General features: G+C 45.0%; 1 protein-coding gene across 4 annotated transcripts in view; it reads left to right on the forward strand.

The window, feature by feature from the left end:
• The window catches only part of NEK10 (NIMA related kinase 10), a 335,666-nt gene that overhangs the window by 104,703 nt on the left and 210,188 nt on the right, over nt 1-20,775 (forward strand). The gene's annotated exons all lie outside the window — the stretch shown is intronic.

The following is a 20,775-nucleotide window of genomic DNA, read 5'->3' on the forward strand; positions in this document are numbered from 1 at the left end:
AAACAACAAAACCAAAGATAAAAAATAAATAAAAAAATGTAATACAGGTTGAGTGTCCCTTATCCAAAATGCTTGGGACCAGAAGAATGTTGGATAACGGATTATTGCATATTTTGGAATATTTTTTTATTTGAAGGAGGTATCTTGAGATATCGTGCATGTACAGTATGTTGTATAAACACATCAAACATATGAAATACATACATATATATGTTATTTGTGTATGAAACAAGGTTTTAAAACATGAAACTATGTTTGTGTCCTATCTCAGACACTGAGGCCAGTATTCAATGCCTCAGATTCGCCGTTTTTTTCAGTGAATCTGGCAATTCGCTGGGTTAACGGCGAATTTTCTGTTAGAAAAAACAATTCGCCATATTCAATGGAGGCAATTCGCCACAAATGAACAGCGAATGTCTGCCGATTCGCCGTAAATGATTCTCCACAATTCGCCTGTGATTTTCAATGGGGTTTTTAGTGGAATTCGCCGACAGTGTATTCAATGCTCAAATGGAGAACTGCTTTCTCCATTGATTTTCGCCATGATTCTCTGTTTAGCATTCGTCATCTTTTTTAGGTGAACTGTAATGTGATCTTTTAAATTAAAGCGTTTTTAATATTTTTTTTGGTGTTAAAAAATCAGATTTTTTTTCTATGAAAGGGCATGCTATTTTTATTCATAAACTTGCAGCACATGAATATATTTTTAATATATATATATATTTTTTAAACAATATATATATATATTTTTTTATACATTCGCCAGCAGGGGGCCGGGAGCCGGAGCCGCTCATTAATATTCATATATTCACTGTACACTGGTCCCGATCATTACATAGGCACGATCGGGACCAGTGAGTGCAGCGGCTCCGACCCCAGCAGCACCCTGCAAGCCCTTCTTCACCCCCACTAGTGTCCGGACACCCCACAGTTGGGACACGTGTGCTGCTTTGCTGGGGGTGAGGTGAGGGGAGGGAGGTGAGGGGACGGGGGGGAGAGATATGCGGGGGATATGCGCCTCATAGCTGGACCCGGCAGACGGCCCCCCTGGAGTGGGTAAGTGATTGAGTGCCGGGGCGCCCCCCTCCTCCCTGCCTGGGGCGCTCCGTTGCCTAGCACCGGCCCTGGCAGGCTGGAATGTGTACAGGAATAAAAAACATTGTTGGCATCACGCCATATGTTGCAGCGCTTCCTGCACACCTGTATAGAGTCTGAGTGGGCTCTCCTAGCCAGCCTGGCAAATAGTGTGCACCTAATGGGGAGAGGGCAGTCTGCTGCATCCCTGCTGATGAGGAAGGTGAAACCTCTCAATGACCCTTATTGATTAACGATGGGGCATGCCTCTGCCTATGCTGTAGGCCCTCAGCTATGCCTCCCTATGGAGCCAGCCCCCACAGATCATACTCGCCTGGTGCGTAGCCGACTGGCCCACTGACAATGGCTGGACAGCTCTGTTCCTGGGTGAGTGTTGCATCCCCCACGCAATACCTCCCAACTTTTAGGTCCCAGTAATCGCGGGCGATAAGGGGCATGGCGTATGCGAACTAGATTGCATCACATCTAGTTCAAAATGCATGGTGCTTTAGGCCATCGCATGCGTTTTGAACTAGATGCGATGCAATCGAGTCCAAAACACACCGTGTATGGGCACCATAGTATGTATATATGAAAACCCCTCCCATGAAAATCCGGCGTTTGCCACTGTATGTGTATGCGTCGCAGACCCTACGGTGGCTTCGAGGAGCCAGCATCGGCGGGCTCTGCAGGGAGCACTAAAAACACTAAACCTGCCATGCAGTGGAAGTGAAACTACTGATGAGCAGTGGGAGTGAAACTACAATTTTAGTAAAATTAATGATAATGAATAGACCCCACTAGTCCTTGTACCTTCACCCCAGGGAAGCTTTGCTCCATTTTGGCAGTAGCTTTTTTGGGGGGCTTTTTAGGATTGGTTTGGGCTTGTTTTTCACTTTACGGTTGCTTGTTCTTCATTTCAGAGTTGGCAACCCTAGGGTAGGGATGGCCATCGGCACATCCCCCATCGATGGTTGCCATAGATGGCTTCTAGAGCAGGAGCCATCGATGGCTATAAACCATTCTATCTCACACCATCGATGGTTCCTGCCATCGCTTAGCCAGGATCCGCACGCATGCGCAGAAGAAATGTTAGCCATCAATCCAGTTTTTAAGTTTCTTTTGCGCATACGTGCACCTTCCGGCGGGGTGAGCCGCCCGCAGCGATGCCGCTGGACGCAATGACACTGCGCACACAGTGCGCCCACAACTTTTGCCATCGGAAGCCATCCATCGATGGCATGAAACTATTCAACCATCCACTATCGATGTCCAAAACATCGAGCACTAGGTCCCAACCATCGATGTTTTGGGAACAGCGATAGTCGATGGCCATCCCTACCCTAGGGCATACCTGCTCACTCCCCCATTTGGCGCGTAGCCACCTGCTGCACCACTGTTTCAGTAATAAGTTGTCCCATAATGCCCTGTTATGTATTTCATATAAAACACAATTATGCATGTGCTCGTTGTGTGTGGGGCACTGGGGTGTACGCGGAATGTGCCACACAGCTGAGGGACGTGTGATTATTCCAGCACGTAGGCTAGCTACAAGGGATGCCGCATCCCGCCGCCGTGTACAGCACCAGCAGGATTTTCGTGAGCTGCCGCCGCCTCCTGTATCTGGAAGCCGCCGTTGCTGCTGCTGCTGCTTCTCTCCCCGCAGATGAGTGCTCGCGTCCCCGTAGGAATGGCAGACCAGGCACCGCCGCCCACCGTCCGGGTACTGCCGACTGAGAACGGCAGGTGAGTGACCCGGTGTCAGCTGTGTTGGGGGGCGTCCTTATGTCACTTGCCGTGCAGGGATGGGGGTAACTGCCCATTCTGAGAAGTTGCACCTCTGCTTCCCTGTCCCACCTCAGTGTCCTCTGTCACTGCAGCTGCCAGTGTCAAGTTCCAACATCCAGCAGCACCCTGCAAGCCCTTCTGCTGGGGGTGAGGTGAGGGGAGGGAGGTGAGGGGATGGGAGGGGGACATTAGCTGACAGGGACGGCTCCAGCAGTAGCAGACCTCTGGCTCCGGCAGCCACAGCACGGTGATGTCAGCGCTGGGACTGCTGGAGCCGGAGGCTCTGCTGCTGCTGGACCTGTCCCCAAGCTGTGCGGAGGCTCCCGCCTGCATCAGCGCGCTCCCCCGCCGCGACACCAGTCCCTCCCATCCCCCTGCAGACTCCAGACAGGCATGGAGCATCTGTGAGGGGGATTCGTCACTGAGGATATTTTTCGCCGTCAGGGGCAGCGAGCCCCTGACGCATTGAATAGTCAGGGCTGGCGGCTGGCGGCGAATTGCAGGGGAGCGAAAAATCATGGCGAGCGCACTGCGAATCAAAAACAGGATTCGCTGCCATGCGCTCGCCATTGCATTGAATACTCCCCTGAATGTGAATGCCAAGCAATCATGTTCTTGCACATATTTAGTGCCAGTTACATGTTATTTCCCAGTAGTGCCAGGTACAGGTGTAGCCAGTAGGGTTTTTAGGAAAAAATGGTACTGCTTTCCTAGCGGATGTGGTTCGTTTTATCGAATGACATTAGGTCGAATGTCATTTGGTCGACCCCACTAGGTCGAATGTGTAAAAAGGTCGACATGGGTTTATGTCGAACTTCCGACTATGTCGACTGCCATTAGGTCGACTGGGGTTAGGTCGAATTGCTCTTTTTGTTTTTTTTTTGGCCGAAATGTCAACAGTGTCGACATGGACACTATTGACATAGTGAATCGGACCCTCGCATCGCTCGCTTCGCTCTCAATGCTTCGGGCACGGTGGCTCGCTTCGCTCGCCACAGCTTTAATAACCTCCTCCACGCCCTAGTGGATGGTAGGGCATGAACCACCGCCTGTCGGCACATGTCGGCACCAAAAAAACCCCAAAAAGAGCAATTCGACCTAACCCCAGTCGACCTAATGGCAGTCGACATAGTCGGAAGTTCGACATAAACCCATGTCGACCTTTTTACACATTCGACCTAGTGGGGTCGACCAAATGACATTCGACCTAATGTCATTCGATAAAACGACCGTATCCCTTCCTAGCACGGCGCCCATCGCAGTAATCTTTTACATTTTTATATGGCATACAATCTGTGTGATGCCTGCGATTTAGGGTTTTAAATCGCAGGCATCGTATGAAAAACAGTACTATAGTTAGCTACGATGCGTGCGATGCGATGACTGCGATGTATGCGTTTAAATCGCATGCATCACACTCATCGAGTCACTTGTATGGATTGTATGTAGTTGTAGATGTACAATGAATGCGATGGGTGCGATATACTATGGTGTATGTATGCCCCCTATACGTACAAATTGTCTAATCACCCTAAAGGGTGCTTTTAAGCACCCAAATGGCTGTTTACAATGTTAAATGCAGCCCCACATCAACCCCCCGGGTGCTTACCATGTTCAATGCAGCACCACGCCAAATCCCCGCTATAAACATGAACCCGAAGCGTGGCGAGCGCAGCGGTACGCGTCCTCCGACATTTTCATACCCCCACTATCCACGTCGGCGTGGAGTTGAGAATAGAAAGTGTGGCGAGCGCAGCGAGCCACCGAGCCCGAAGCGTGGCAAGCGCAGCAAGCCCCACGAGGGGACGCGGATACCTTCACAGATATCCACGTCCCCTCGCGAGCTTCACAGGTATCCACGTCCCCTCGCGGGGCTCGCTGTGCTCGCCACACTTTCTATTCTCAATTCCACGCCGACATGGATAGTGGGGGTATGAAAATGTCGGAGGACGCATACCGCCGCCGCCGCTCGCCACGCTTCGGGTTCACGTTTATAGCGGGGATTTGGCGTGGGGATGCATTGAACATGGTAAGCACCCATTTGGGTGCTTAACAGCACCCGGGGGTAAATCGCGTCCATCGCGTCCATCGCATACATTGTATGTATGTTTACAGTACGAGTGATGCGATGCATGCAATAAAAATAGGTACGATGAAAAAATCACTGTAGTCGCATTAATCACAAGCATTGCATGCATCTTGTGGTGCAGAAACACATAAGATGCATATGAGGCTTACGATTAATGCGATGCTAATCGTGGGCGCCGTGCTAGGAAAGCAGTACCCAAAAAATTTAAGAAAAGTACTTTTTGCTAACTATTGTTTTCGGAATAATTTGGATAATGGATATTTGAATAAGGGATACTCAACCTATACTAAGTATTATATAAAATATTGTGTGTATGTGTGACATAACTATGACACTAAAGTCCAAGTAGAAACCATATTTCTGCAGATTCCATGTGGTCTGGCCATCCGCATGAAAGGGGTAATTCAGTAATGCTCGCTAAGCAGAAGTCGCTTGCTGCTTAGCGAGCGGCTTAACACTGCCCAGCTGAAAGCCCACCCCTTTGCTGCTGAACCTTTGCATGCGATCCTGATTTGGCCCCAAAATCTGTTAAAAATGGGCCTCCTAAAATGGCTGCCTCCTTGGAGGAGAGTGATGCTAGAGGGGAGCGCAGTGCATATAGTGTTACCCAGAAGCATGAAACCCCTGGCAATGAGCATGTCACCCCTGGCAATGAGCATGTCACCCCTGGCAATGAGCATGAAACCCCTGACAATAAGCATGTAAGTAAAAAACCTATAATATATGGTGGGGACAAAAATATTTTTGCCAGGGTGTCACTCCAGCGGTGCCCTGGGTTACCCTGTGGCTTCCACTCATAAAATATGTGTACAAACAGAAGCAAATGCTGCCTCCTACTACATAATTGAAGCTAAATATGACGTCTAAGCACAACTTATTTAATTTATTTTTTTCTGAATTTTCTCAGTAACAGGCATTTGGGCGTGGCATACTGTGAAAACAAATATCTGATACTCTAGTTTGTGAAGCACTGCTCTAAGCAGTTATTACTACTATATGGTCCCAATTTTGAGGAACAAACACCAGCCTACACGTTTGAATTTCTCTACAATCCACTGTTCTCTGAAAAATAATAATGTTTATGCTTTCCTAAAGTAACTGTGTACAAAGTATTGTATATCATTATTGTGGTATATAATATTATGAAAGCATTAGTATTATGGGCTATTTTTTTTAGAATTCAGTATATTGGACTTCTGGTTACCATGCTGTTATCTTGCCACTGCATGGCGCTATTGTTCTTCTTAAACTGCATCATTTTCATTTTTCAGTCCGTCCATTTTACAGAAACTTGGATTTATTTTCATTGTTTACAGCTCAGAAACAATTCAGACAGTGGTTTAAATATTTGAAATTAATTATGACAATGTTTGCTATATATTTATTATTGTATTCCTTCAGGCTAAGCACTGATATTCATTAAATATAATGAAAAATATTTACACAGTATAGGACATATTTTTTTATTTAAATAACATTTTATTCAGGCATAGAAGAACAAAGCACATGACATCAGTACATTAACAGTCCAAAAATACCCCTTTCACATTGTACAAAGGGTCTGATTCTGGTTCACTTACAAAAGCAAATTCACTCTCTAATGGACAAAACCATGTGCACTGCAGGTGGGGCAGATGTAACATGTGCAGAGAGAGTAAAGGTGCCCATACACTAGTAAGATTTATCTTCAGATCTGGCTGGTTGGAACAAAAACATGGTTATGGATGAGTGACAGTTTGTCAGTTTTCCAGCATTTCCAAGCAAATGGTCAACTGTCATTTGCTCTCATCCATAACCATGTTTTTGTTCCCACCAGCCAGATCTGAAGATAAATCTGCGTGTGTATGGCCACCTTTAGATTTAGGTGTTGTTTTGTTTCTATGCAGAATAAATAGTGGCTGCTTTATTTTTACATTTAATATTAGTTTACTATAGCATAGCATGTCCAACAAGGACTTAAGGGTACTTACATATAAAAGAACATTATCTACAGAAAGACACAATTTGTGCGAGATATCAACTATGATGTCTGGATAGTTATGGGATAAATGAAGAGTTTGAGAAGAGGTTCATTGGTTAAGATGAAAGATAAAGGGGGAGGGGACACCCCTGCCTGGTGCCATTGTAAATGGGGAATTGAATGGAAAGGACATTGTTAGTGAAAAAACACATGCAGCCTTTATTCAGGGCTCAAATGGAATTCAAAATGTCTCTCTTAAACCTGAATTTATAAAGTAGAGTAATATACTGACAACGAAACCTGTCAAACGCCTTTCAGCATCAAGGGAAAGGAGTGCCATCTGCTTACTTGACACCCATACCACCAAATCAAGAACTCTAAATGTGTTATCCATGGCCTTGTGTCCAAGCACAATTTTCACCTGGTTGGTCTTTGCCTGACGTTGGGATCATTACTATCTGAGCCTAAGCCACCTCAGGCAGAAATCTGCCATTTTGGGAAGCAGCAGAAGAGTTGGACTGAAGGCCTCACTAAATGTGGAATAAAATGGATTAATGTAACCATTTATTTAAAACCTGTTTCCCTGGGGGGCAATTGTTGAATTACTAATTGTACTTCCTCCAACTTCCATGGCATATCTTAAAGAAGAGAGGCACTTCTCATCTAAGGACAGGAGGTGGAAACTGTCATAGAAGGAGGATATTGAGTCAGCAATGGTCTGGGATAGAAGTGTCATCCTTCAAAATATGCAATTTGGCATAGTACTCTGAGAACAAATGAGCATTGTCTAAGGGGTTAAGGCATATAGAGTGAGATTTAATAGGATGAGAGATTGAGAGTGAAAGATTTGGGAAGAAATCTCCAGTTTTTTTTAAAGCGGCAATCATTTACACGGCAAAACCAGTTTGATTTTGAAGTGTAAATTATTGCCGCTTTAAAAAAACAGGAGATTTCTTCCCAAATATCTCACTTTCTGAATCTCTAATCCTATTAAATCTCACCCCATAGTGTTCAAACAAGTAAGTAAGCATTTAATTCTGTTATGGGCCTGGACCAGGAGGTGAGAGGATTTGTTGCCAGCAGTATAGTTTTTGGAGCTGTTTACATCCCACCTGATGAAGTTTAGGTAATATCTAAAAAAGATGGAAATCATTTAGTATTTTTACTAATTTAAGGGTGAACTGTAATTTGGCTTCTGTCTTGGCCATTTGAGTCTTCAATTGAGCACCCTTGTGTATAGATGTGCCACAAAGTGCACCAGTACTTAATAGAGTACTCAGAAGGAGAATTAGTCTGGGTGTACTGTATAACGGAGTCCATTAGGGCCTGCAGAGTCTCTGGATTAGATCATTGGTACTCCTGGAACCACCATTGATGAAAAGGAGGGAATTGACAGCCTGTATACTATACCCACAACATTGGACCATAGTCAGGCCACTTAATGACATATAAAAGATAAATATAAAAGAGGAACAAGAGGATATCGAGAATGTGTGTGAGGTTTAAACTAGTAAATACAGGGGACAAAATAAAAAAAATTAGCCCAAAAATCATTTAACAGCTGGGGGTGAAAGGTGGCAATCCCCACATATGGGACCAAACTTGATGCATGCAAGCCTAACAGAAAAGACCTACGTCAAATTAAATAACAATTATTTACCCAAATATAGAATAGTTAGGGTAAAATAAGTATATAAAACCCTTTCCTGTATGTGAATACTATAAAAATATAAAGTCCTGCTAGAATAGCTGGACACATGAATTAAAAGTACAATAACCCAGTGGTTCCCAAACTTTTTTGAATCACGGCACCCTAGAGCATCAAAATATTTTCAAGGCACCCCTAGGCCAAATGTTTCTTATCGAGAAATTCTGAGAAAAAAAAATTAAATTAAGTGCATTGTGTTTATATGTCACAGTTATCTGGTGAGGAACAGGATTTGCTTCTGTTTGTCCACATATATTATGATTGGCAGCCACCAGCACTAGTTTTGCCTGGTACATTGACCATAAATAATATAAAATAAATATAAAACACAGTTTGGGAACCACTGCAATAACCATACAAAACGTACAGCATCATAAACATCCTGAGGCAAATGGAGTCTCCATCATAACAATTACCTATAAATGAGGTTGGCATGCATCAAGGACGATGTATAACCAACTAAAATGCACATAGGACAAAATTGAAAGTTTCAATTAAAGAGTCCAGTCTGAGGCAGTCTCATGGAATCCACTGACAGTTATGATAAATTCCCAATATTCAAGGATAGCACAATCAGCCTATGCCTGAGATGCAGATTAATGGAAGTCTGCAAAAATTAATAGTTGGCCTACAGGGAGTAAATATGGTGAAGGAACAGGATTCCAATGAGGGAGATTTGTAGGGGAGGTAATGTAATTAACAAGGAACGGTACTTATATGTTAGTTGGGCGCCTACTAAGCTATTTGCTTAGTTTTAAGCGTCCCCTCCTGGGGATCGCGACGCTCGCCACGCTTCGAGCTCGGTGTCTCGCTGCGATCGCCACACTATATAAAATCAACTCCATGCCGACATGGATAGTGGGGGTATGAGCGTACTAACTATAGTGGGCGCCCAACTAACATATAAGTACCTATTTTCTAAGCGATCTAGTGAGATCGCTTAGAAAATGCCCTGAAATCAGCCTGTGTGTAGGCCCCATAAGTCTAGACTATTCCAGGGAGTTCCCATATCTAAAAAACCCCTGTAGTTTCTGCACTATCACTGTAAGGATAATTGTAAGATGTGATACATCAGAGTTTGTCCTCCAGATACTGAAAGCAGCAAAATGCAAAGGTAAGGGGTGAAATGGGAGTTTCAATTGGAAGGTATGGTTAAGGAAATGCAAAACATGATTCCTATAATGTTGAAATTTTGGACATGACCATACTGTATGTTGAGGATGTGATCTGCATATGCAGTGTTACATTTAGGATAATGCATATCTTACCCTGAGAACATATGCAGTTGTAGCACTTGCGACATACAGTATATGCTTTATGAAAACATTTGGCATGTATTTTCTTCAATTTAGTTTCTGTATGTACAATGGGCGTCTGACAGCAGTGTCTATTCTGGTCTCAGAACGTTCTCATGTTCAGTGGAGGCAGTGCCAGTAGTCCCTGCTGTCCATGGGTCATTGATACCATCATGACAGTGCAGTCAGGTGACCACTGAATACCAATCACAGACCTACAATTTGCATCTGGCCAATTGAAAACACTCTAAGTTATTATAAGGATTCTTCCCAGCATTGTCCTGAGCTCCTTTCCTGTGTTTCCATTGGATTTTTCCTTACTCTGTTCAAGTTCTTCAGTCAGGTGCAGTCCACCTGGAGATTCTCTGAACCCATGCTACCTTATAAATAATAATAATATAAATTGTTCTTGGTCCACCAACCCAAGGCACCCCTGCAAGTGTCCTGAGGCACCCCAGGATGCACACAGTTTGGGAACCACTGCAATAACCATACAAAACGTACAGCATCATAAACATCCTGAGGCAAATGGAGTCTCCATCATAACAATTACCTATAAATGAGGTTGGCATGCATCAAGGACGATGTATAACCAACTAAAATGCACATAGGACAAAATTGAAAGTTTCAATTAAAGAGTCCAGTCTGAGGCAGTCTCATGTAATCCACTGACAGTTATGATAAATTCCCAATATTCAAGGATAGCACAATCAGCCTATGCCTGAGATGCAGATTAATGGAAGTCTGCAAAAATTAATAGTTGGCCTACAGGGAGTAAATATGGTGAAGGAACAGGATTCCAATGAGGGAGATTTGTAGGGGAGGTAATGTAATTAACAAGGAACGGTACTTATATGTTAGTTGGGCGCCCACTAAGCTATTTGCTTAGTTTTACGCGTCCCCTCCTGGGGATCGCGACGCTCGCCACGCTTCGAGCTCGGTGTCTCGCTGCGATCGCCACACTATATAAAATCAACTCCATGCCGACATGGATAGTGGGGGTATGAGCGTACTAACTATAGTGGGCGCCCAACTAACATATAAGTACCTATTTTCTAAGCGATCTAGTGAGATCGCTTAGAAAATGCCCTGAAATCAGCCTGTGTGTAGGCCCCATAAGTCTAGACTATTCCAGGGAGTTCCCATATCTAAAAAACCCCTGTAGTTTCTGCACTATCACTGTAAGGATAATTGTAAGATGTGATACATCAGAGTTTGTCCTCCAGATACTGAAAGCAGCAAAATGCAAAGGTAAGGGGTGAAATGGGAGTTTCAATTGGAAGGTATGGTTAAGGAAATGCAAAACATGATTCCTATAATGTTGAAATTTTGGACATGACCATACTGTATGTTGAGGATGTGATCTGCATATGCAGTGTTACATTTAGGATAATGCATATCTTACCCTGAGAACATATGCAGTTGTAGCACTTGCGACATACAGTATATGCTTTATGAAAACATTTGGCATGTACTTTCTTCAATTTAGTTTCTGTATGTACAATGGGCGTCTGACAGCAGTGTCTATTCTGGCCTCAGAACGTTCTCATGTTCAGTGGAGGCAGTGCCAGTAGTCCCTGCTGTCCATGGGTCATTGATACCATCATGACAGTGCAGTCAGGTGACCACTGAATACCAATCACAGACCTACAATTTGCATCTGGCCAATTGAAAACACTCTAAGGAATTATAAGGATTCTTCCCAGCATTGTCCTGAGCTCCTTTCCTGTGTTTCCATTGGATTTTTCCTTACTCTGTTCAAGTTCTTCAGTCAGGTGCAGTCCACCTGGAGATTCTCTGAACCCATGCTACCTTAAGTTCTTCAGTCCATTACAGTTTGCCTGGTGATTTTCCATTTCTAGACTATAATCAAGTACTTTTGTCCAGTCCAGATCTACCTGGTAATTATTTGGTTCTGTGCTATCTTCTAGTTCTTCAGTCTGGTCCAGTCCAGTCTACCTGGTGATTCTCCGGTTCCTTGCTATTTTCAGTTATTCAGTCCAGTTCAGTTCATCTGGTAATCTTTGGTGGCCAAGTATTCATCACTCCACGCTATCGTCCAGTGTTCCTGACGGATCTTCTTTCTTCTCCAGTTTAGGCCAGTCTCCTAGGCTCATCTTCTCATAAAACCAAAGCGCTTACAGTATCAGGCAAGTGTACAGGACCCAGTCAGCGGGCTGCAACCGGCATGTCGGCTGCTGTAGAAATCCATACTTCCTTGCGGTTACTGGTAAACACTCACGGCGTGCTAGACTTCACGCCCCTGTTCTGGATCACGTCAACATCTATCAGTCGTTCATTTCTCCTGTTCATAAGCAAGAACTATAAAAAGCCTGTCGTCTTCCAACCTCCTAGGAATGCTCCTGCTGAGCCCCAAAGACCACCGGCAGCTCCACAAAAATGTCAGCTCCATTTGAAATGCCTCAATTTATATGTACAGTATAGTAGTGAAATATCCATGGACCTTCCTATTAAAGGGCAGCCAGGTCCAGTAGATACCTCTAAAAAGTAAATGGTTCGACCAATTTACCAACAGCGTTATCCTGATCATTAGAATCTCAATTGGCTGGGTAAGTATAATTATCTCTTCCCTACTAACCCCAACCCTCCCCATTAGTGCCTAACCCTCCCCCTGAAGCCTAACCATAACCGTTCCCCACAGCCTAACCATAACCATCCTCCCTTAACCCCCCTTTTTGGTGCCTAACACTCCTTCCACACAGACTTCCAACCTCTAACTCTACCCCCCCCCCCCCATGCCTATGCACAAATCGCCGCACACCACCACCTTTCTACTAAGAGAATCAGGCATACTTATGGGATGCTGGCTATACTGTATTTTGACATCGGCATACCGATCACCATCATGATGACTGCATCTCATACGTAGAGGTAGTAAACCTGCTGGAGCTTAGCTTCTTCTAAAGAACGTTTGGTGATACTTTATATTTTGCAATCAGCTATGCAACCAAAAATGGCTGCATGATAAAAATCTTGGATATCAGGAAAACTGCCCAGCTGTGCCATGCCACAGACTGTGGCATTTGCAGTCATGGGAGGGGCCATAATGGCAAACATCATGTTGTCCTGCGCTTTGCCACTTGCAAAGGTAGCAAGCATGGTGTAATGCATACTGTAGCTCATTATACGTAATCTATCTGTCTACTAAATTCTAAGTATATTTAAATTCTAGGATTATAGGGTGAAATTATGTGTGGTGTTCATAACACTGTAGAGTTTATAGAAATGTGTGCTGTCTGCTGAGAAGTAGGTAAACTCATGCAACCACAGTGTATGACTGATTCTAACAAAACTTAAGTGTTCTACTTTGAGCGCTTGAAAAGCTGGGAAATGTCAAGTGGCGTTTTATACTCATGGAGCTAAGTGGCATGACTATAATAGTACACTTGTTGTTGGCTAATTGTGTGTTATACTTGTGGCATAAATGTTCATATTATCTGTAGCTCTTTTTAAATAATGTAAATTCTAAATGTTTAAGCCATGATGTACAATACATGAACTGGTCATAACTACGAGTTGATATAGAGATGTGCGGGCTCGGATTTCCCAGATCCGAGCCCACACGAACGTCATCAATCTGAGCGGCGCTCGGAGCTTCCTGGCCGACTCGGATCCGGGCGCATGGGCAGAACGTCATTGCCCGGTGCCGGATTATCGCAAGACCCAGAACTCTACATAAAGAGCGAGCAACCGGCGCCATTTTTCACTCATGATTTGAGCTGGTTAGGAGTAGGATAGTCTGTGTGCGGAGGTTAGTTAGGTTAGGCTTAAGAAGAGCTGTGTTTTTTTTTCTGCGGGGGTGACTGCCAGTGCCTAGTGCCACTGTCTGCTCTCTGATGGTGTGACTGCTGCACTGCCAGGCGCCAGCCCATCACTTCAATCATACATGCTTATGATTGCAGTGTGCACTTGCACTCTGTTGTAAAACGTGTATATATTTAACCACTTGTATACCAGTCTGCATGGGCATCTGCATAGGCGTGCGCAGCACATTTCATTAGAGGTTCACATTTCATTAGGGGGTGTCTTACACGCCCATTGGATGTGTCTAACACCACCAATCAGACGTGTCTACCATCAGCTATTGGCACTCGCTACAATATAAAATGTCTCTCAGCCACACCATAATCTCCTGCCTAGTTCAGTTTTAATCTTCTAATTACTCTCTGTAACAGTACATGCAAATAGTCATAAACATACATGGATGACACAGGTATGTAGTGATATGCCAATGGTCTATTACAATTAACAATGCAAAACACACATACTTGATTGATGGGCGCTTGTTTTAATGGAATACCAGTTCTAAAAAAGCAAAAGTATATAAGGGTGGGCACAGCATTAGGGGGTGCCTGTGCACCTCTAACACTCTATGTGCGCACGCCTATGGGCATCTGCTGTAATAATACCCCCCTGCTGGTGTATTTTTTACAGCATTGGCTTATACATCAGGATCATGTGTATATGACTGCAGTGTGCAGCACTGTTAAACTTATTAACCACTTCTATACCAGTCTGCTAGTTGTGCATCTGCTGTTTAATTAATAATACCCCCCTGCTGGTGTATTTTTTTACAGCCTTATATCAGCCATTGTGTATATGACTGCAGTGTGCTGCAGCACTGTTGTTAAACGTAACCACTTGTATACCAGTCTGCTTGTGCATCTGCTGTATAATTAATAATACCCCCCTGCTGGTGTATACAGCCTTACATAACTGGTTCATATTCTCTGCTGGTGCATCTACTCACTGTACTACATAGTCTGACATAGATAAAAAATATTAATAAATTTACAGTGTACTGGTGCATCTAGCAATTAAAATAAATATAAATTGACTACCGTATAATTTTTGGGTGGTGAATAATTGACTACCGTATATCTTTCTGGTGGTGCATAATTATAAATTGACTACCGTATAATTTTTTGGTGGTGAATAATTGACTACCATATATCTTTCTGGTGGTGCATAATTATAAATTGACTACCGTATAATTTTTTGGTGGTGAATAATTGACTACCGTATATCTTTCTGGTGGTGCATAATTATAAATTGACTACCGTATAATTTTTTGGTGGTGCGTAATTGACTACCGTATATATTTCTGGTGGTGCGTAATTATAAATTGACTACCGTATACATTTTTGGTGGTGCGTAATTGACTACCATATATCTTTCTGATGATGCGTAATTATAAATTAACTACCGGATATTTTTTTGGTGGTGCGTAATTAACTACCGCATATCTTTCTGGTGGTGCATAATTATAAATTGACTACCGTATACATTTTTTGGTGGTGCATAAGTGACTACCGTATATCTTTCTGGTGGTGCGTAATTATAAATTGACTATCGTATAATTTTTTGGTGGTGCGTAATTGACTACCGTATATATTTTTTCGGTGGTGCGTAATTGACTACCAGATATCTTTCTGGTGGTGCATAATTATAAATTGACTACCGTATATTTTTTTGGTGGTGCGTAATTGACTACCGTATATCTTTCTGATGGTGCTTATCTATAAATTGACTACGTATCATTTTTTGGTGGTGCGTAATTGACTACCGTATATATTTTTTGGTGGTGCGTAATTGACTACCATATATATTTCTGGTGGTGCGTAATTATAAATTGACTACCGTATAATTTTTTGATGGTGCGTAATTGACTACCATATATCTTTCTGGTGGTGCGTAATTATAAATTGACTACCCTATAATTTTTTGGTGGTGCGTAATTGACTACCGTATATCTTTCTGGTGGTGCGTAATTATAAATTGACTACCGTATAATTTTTTAGTGGTGCGTAATTGACTGGCGGTTGGTCAATTCGATTGCCAGGAGCAGCTCTAATGAGAGATGCTCCATCTGTACATTTGACTGTCCTTCTGAACTGTCCGTACCTCTATCATGCTTGTTGTGGGAATTGTTACAAGCCTGCTTGGTTTATGTCTAGATAATATTACTATTTCAAAGTAGCTACAACCTCATTCCAAGCGCCCACATCAAAGAGGATTGTGTCAGCTTTTCATTTTATCATAACAAAGGGTAGGGAAAACCAGAAAAGCTTATAGAAATATCACCTAATACTGGTCATGTATCTATGGAACAAAAAATGAAAGTGCAGAAAATATTAAAACAAATGTTATTTGGTATCAGAAGCTGAACAAGTTACATGATTGTTGCTGTTATTGACGAAGTACCTAAGTATTTTAAGCTAGTCAAGGCCTGTTCGGGCTCGGTGTGTCGCTGCGCTCGCCACACTTTATAAAATCACTAACCGCGCCAGCGTGGATAGTTGGGGTATGAACAGGTCAGGAGGATGCGTACAGTGGCCCCTCGTGGGTTTGTTGCACTCGCAACGCCTCAGGCTGATGTGTATAGTGGGGGTGTTTCAGGAACACATTCACACCTGTCATGTCATCCATCTGAAACAATAATGATGACACGAGTTACAGATGGAGCCGCGCTCCCTCTTGCTGGCGAATCGCCAGAACTTCACCGCTGGCGATCTGCCAGCAGCCCGGCGTCCATCTGACTGAGACGCGCGTGCGTCTCAGTTTCCGGGCGGCGGGGCGACGGGAACCCTGTCCGTCTCCACTTCAGGGAGATGGACAGGGTTGGGGGGGGGGGTTGCGGGGAGGCGGTGGGGACCCCGGGTGACCGCTGACAAGCTGGCGGGGACCCGGGGGAAGCCGTCGGAAGGGGACGCGCGCGCATCTCGTGCGCGTGTGTCCCCTTTCACAGATACAGATGGCGGGGGAGGGCAGCTGGCATCACCATCGCCATCCCCTGCAAAGAAGAGGCCCGCTCCATCTGTAACTGTCAAATGGATTTTACTGACATAAAAAAAGAAAGAAGAAAAACAATGATCAATAGCGTAGAACAACAAGTACCAGAAAGGTCAAAACATTTATTCTTCCCTGGCAACAGCCCCTCCAGATGCAGCTGATGTCGACGCAGCTGTGTCATCCTCATTACGGCTGCTTTGTCGGCAGTTGGGATGAGAGTTAAATCATGTAATATATGCAGGAATGTGTCCTCTGCCCCTAGGGTTTTACACCACAAAAATTCTTGTAAGTAAGAGTCCAGGTATTGGCGTGCAGTGCCCCTCTGCATCTTATTACTCCATTTGCAGGAGCCCCAGAGCCTCTCAATATTCTGTGTATGCACCCCAGTGTCTGGGTCCACAAAGATGTACCGGTGGTTGACGTACATATGGTGGCACCCCACCTGCTCAAGTTCTTGCGTATTGTATGCACGCCAACAGTCCGAGTAATTGGTGGTACCTAGCTTAATGTGTGCTTCCATGGCAGTCCGGGCATCACGGCTGGCCACTGGTGTGATGAAACAGTCATCAGTGTCACGTGATATCCCATCGAAGAGTCACTGCTGTGGTAGGACACGTCCAACGTGGCTTTTACATTGAACAAATGTAAAACTGAAGCGCAGACGTGTCAGAAAGTATTGGTGACATCCACAAAACCAATTTGCCCCGCAGAGACTGACCTTCCTGCAGCCTCTTATGTGGCAGCGCCACATACGCTCCTTCGCATTAAGCGCCATAGGATGGCCATTGACACAGGTCTATGTCTCTACCAGTAAGTGGTGCTGCTGAAAAAAAGCACCAACTCCTTCTCGGTCTGTGGCAGGTTAAAAATGGTCAATGGTTCAGCAGCCATAACCCACACAATGTAATAAGTGCTGACACAATGCTGACTGACTACGCTAACTGCGTAACGCTGACTGACTACGCTAACTGCGTAAGCTCCAGTTAGGCGCGAACGTACACACAATTGCAGGCACAAGCTGACTACGCTGGGTGCAGGAACACGACGCTGATGCTGACAGGGACGCTGACTATGCTGGCTGTGGGAACACGATGCTGATGCTGACAGGGACCCTACGCTGACTACGTAATTTCCCCCAAACTTAGTGCTGCAATTACATGTTCGGAAATCCCCATGGTTATTAAACAGCAAAATCAGGAAAGCAACTGAACCCAGAAGGGGTTTTGACTACTTCATCTTTAAACCCTTTTTAATCTGTGCTAGGGGCCTTGGCATTGGAAGCTTGAATCTGGGTGATTAATAAAGAGGGAAATATTGTTCAGTCATGCCAGTTATGAGACTGTTTATTGAATAATGATGTTGCCGTTTATGGAAAAGAGACTGATCATTACAATAAATATCCTCCCAGTATTCTTTAACATTTCTAGAACCTTCTGATGAAGTTCCTTTTTTGTACTTTGTATTTATAAAAAAAAAAAAATGTTTAAAAATTATTTGGAATAAACGAAGAAACAATCTCCTACCTTGCAGATATCCCCCTCCCGATCCTCCCGGAGGCCCAACTGGCCACCCTAAACGTAAAGATTACAGAAGAAGAGGTTGTAGCGGCAATCAGGTCAATGCGTTCGTCGGCAGCACCGGGCCCTGACGGGTTTTCAGCCATTTATTATAAGCGCTTTGCAAAAGAATTAGCCCCCCACTTAGTGGTTCTGTTTAACAACATACTGGAGGGTGCTTCTTTCCCCCCCGAGACAGCCCTGGCGGATATAGTGGTGATCCCGAAAGAGGGCAGAGACCCGACTAATTGCGCAAATTACAGGCCGATTTCCCTTTTGAACATTGACCTGAAGATTTACGCAAAAATTCTTGCCGGACGTCTGACCCCTCTGCTTCAAACCCTTGTCCATCCGGACCAGGTGGGATTTATTCCTGGGCGCCAGGCGTCGGACAACACAAGGCGAGCGATTGACCTTATCCATATAATTCAGAAGCGGAAAAACCCGGCCTTGCTCCTGGCATTAGATGCGGAGAAGGCATTCGATCGCATATCGTGGTCTTTTGCCTTTGCAGTGTTGGAGAAGATGGGTATCTCTGGGCCCTTCTTAGAGGGGATTAAGGCCCTACAGATGGGGCCGGGCTCATCTTTGCAGGGGATGGCGATGGCGACGCCATCGCCATTCCCTGCTCCCGCGCCATCTGTGTGTCGGAAGGGGACGCGCGCGCACGAGGTGCGCGCGCGTCCCCTTCCGACGGTGCTGCCGTCCCCTTCCGACGGTCGCCCGGTGCCCACACCGGGCGCCCGCACCCCCCCACAGCCTCCTCGGGTCCCCCCAGCCCCCCTCGAGCGGGAGGCGGACGGTATTGCGTCCGCCTCGCCGGCCGCCCGGATACTGAGACGCGCGTGCGTGGGGGACGCACGCGCGTCTCAGTCAGATGGCGCGCCGTGTTGCTGGCGGATCGCCAGCAGCATGCTGCTGGTGATTTGCCAGCAAGCATAAGGCCGGCGCCGTCTGTATATCGCACTCCTTCCGCCCGGGTTGTTGTAAACGGGGCAAGGTCAGACCCCTTTAATATAACCAATGGCACCCGCCAGGGCTGCCCCCTCTCTCCATTAATCTTTGCTTTGGTCATGGAGCCTTTGGCGGCGAGGATACGCAATAACACGTCTATCCAGGGCATTAAAGTAGGCTCCGCGGAGCATAAAATAGCACTTTATGCGGATGATGTGCTCTTGACCCTCGCCAGTCCAGCGAGCTCTATCCCCCATTTACTATCAGAGATCCAACAATACTCCCACCTTTCCGACTATAAAATAAATGTGGGGAAAACCGAAGTTCTCGACTTCCATGTACCCGGACCCCTTAAAACTGAGTTGATGAATATGCTGCCCTGTAATTGGAATGGGAAAAAAGTTAAATATTTAGGCATCTATTTAACACATCATCACCACCAACTCTTTCAAGCCAACTTCCCGAGACTGTTAGACAGGATTAAATCAGACCTCTCCACTTGGTCCTCCCACTTAATTTCCTGGATAGGCAGAATACACTCTGTTAAAATGAATATCCTCCCACGCCTGTTGTATCTTTTTCAGACCTTGCCCATATATGTCCCGATTTATGTTTTTAAGTTCTTACAACACCAGTCATCCCAATTCATATGGGACAAGAAACGCCCCCGTATTAGACTAAAACTACTGCAGAGGCCCTCATGCCGGGGTGGCCTAGGGATACCCGATTTCAAGAGATATTATTACGCATCACAGTTGTCCCAGATCGTTCAGTGGTGCAACCCCTGGGGTGCGAGTAAAGTCTGGGTGAACATAGAAGCGGGAGACCTAGGCTTGAATACTTTGTCCTCACTGCTGTGGCTACCTAAAGCTAAACGTCCACGCTCTACAATGTCGCACCCGGTGGTGTCACGTGCTTTGGCGGTCTGGGACAGACTGAATAAATCATACAACCTAGCCCCGCCTCCCTCTCCATTGATACCTTTATCCCATAACCCCGCGTTTCCCCCGGGCATGGGATGCTCCTCCTTGTCTAGCTGGCTCAAAGAGGGCATTTATTATTTAAACGATATATCGGACAAAGCATCCTTCCCCCAGTTCTCCGAAGTCAGAGATGGCACGTCAATCCCCAACATAGATTTTTTTCGTTTTCTCCAGATTCGCCACTTCCACTCCAAAGTGGTGTCTACGCTAATGGCTAGGCCCCTAACCTCCGTTGAATATATTTGTTGGAGACGTGATTCATCTAAAGGTCTAATATCGGCACTATACTCACTGCTAGACCCCCTCGCAGCCTCATCCCGGACTCCTCATGAAAAGGCGTGGGAGCGTGACATAGGTCTTTCTCTAGATGAGGAAGATTGGGAAGAAATACGCGATAATGCCGCGTCTAGTTCCATTTGTGTCAAAATAAAGGAAAATACATATAAATTGCTATACCGCTGGTACTATGTCCCCTCTAGGCTGCATAAGATATTCCCCGAGGTATCTGACAGATGTTGGAGGGGTTGCCCTTCTGAAGGTGATTTCCTCCACATT

Source organism: Crinia signifera, chromosome 5 (assembly GCF_055691185.1).
Source record: "Crinia signifera chromosome 5, ASM5569118v1, whole genome shotgun sequence".
Lineage (NCBI taxonomy): Eukaryota > Metazoa > Chordata > Amphibia > Anura > Myobatrachidae > Crinia > Crinia signifera.